The following is a 1,049-nucleotide window of genomic DNA, read 5'->3' on the forward strand; positions in this document are numbered from 1 at the left end:
GGCCGCGGTGCCGCCCGGCTCCCGCGCCGCCCTACGCGGGCGATGCCGCGGCGCCCGCCGCCGCGCTCCCGGCCTTGCCCCCGCGCCGCTCCGCGGCTCCGCCGCTCGCTCCCATCCTCCGGCGGCCGCCGCTCCTCCTCCCTCGCCCCGCCGCCCGCGGGGCGCCCGCCTCCGCCCGCCCCCGCCGCCCGCCGCGGACACCGCCGCCCCCCGCTCCCCTGCGACCCCCGCCCGGCGCTCCGCGGGGCGGCGGGGGCGAGCCCCGGGCGTGGGGATGCGCCGGCTCCGCTCCCCGCTCACCGCGCCGGCTCGACAAGGGGCGAGCGGCCGCCGGGACCCTCAGCTCCCCGGACTGGCAGACCCCACAGAACCCCGCCCGCCGTCCTTCTCTCCCTGACACTGGGCTCCCTCCAGCCCCCACAGCTGGGTCCCTTCTGCTCCCCTGTGTCTTGCCTTCCCGTACATGAGGGTCTCACCTCCGTGCGGGCTGGGATTACACCTGCTCCATTCTGCTCCTCACCCCAGTTTCCCGGTACCATCTCCTCTCTCAGATCCCACCAGTGGACATCCACCATCAACGCCTGTTCATGGTCCCTTGAACTGTTTTGGTGTGTGTACTCCATATTACTGGGCAAACAAGTGCCAGACCATGAAATCTCCTGCGCCCTCTGCATCAGGGCAGCAGAAGCCAAGGCCCAGTAATTGCCCTGACACTAGTCACTCAGGGACTTTGATTTTCCTGAAACAGATTTTCCCATGTGCTGCTTGAAAAATGGGTCGATGCTCACTGATGCCTAGAATATGTCCTGGTTTGGGGGTATCAGTGGGGAGTGACTCTCCTGCTGCAGACCAACAGCAGAAAAACTGTGTGCATCATGAGGTATTGTTTTGCTAGGCCTAACACCATGTCTGCATTGAATATTTGAACAGTTGGGTGTATTTTGGGTGCATTGTTGTGCCAAGATGTTTTGTATGTCTTACCTCATGCTTAAAAACTAGAGGATGGTTGTAAAAAACAGTGCATTTTCTTTTCTCAATAAAATGTTGGG

The sequence above is a fragment of the Cinclus cinclus genome, chromosome 6 (genome assembly GCF_963662255.1).
Source record: "Cinclus cinclus chromosome 6, bCinCin1.1, whole genome shotgun sequence".
NCBI classification, from domain to species: domain Eukaryota; kingdom Metazoa; phylum Chordata; class Aves; order Passeriformes; family Cinclidae; genus Cinclus; species Cinclus cinclus.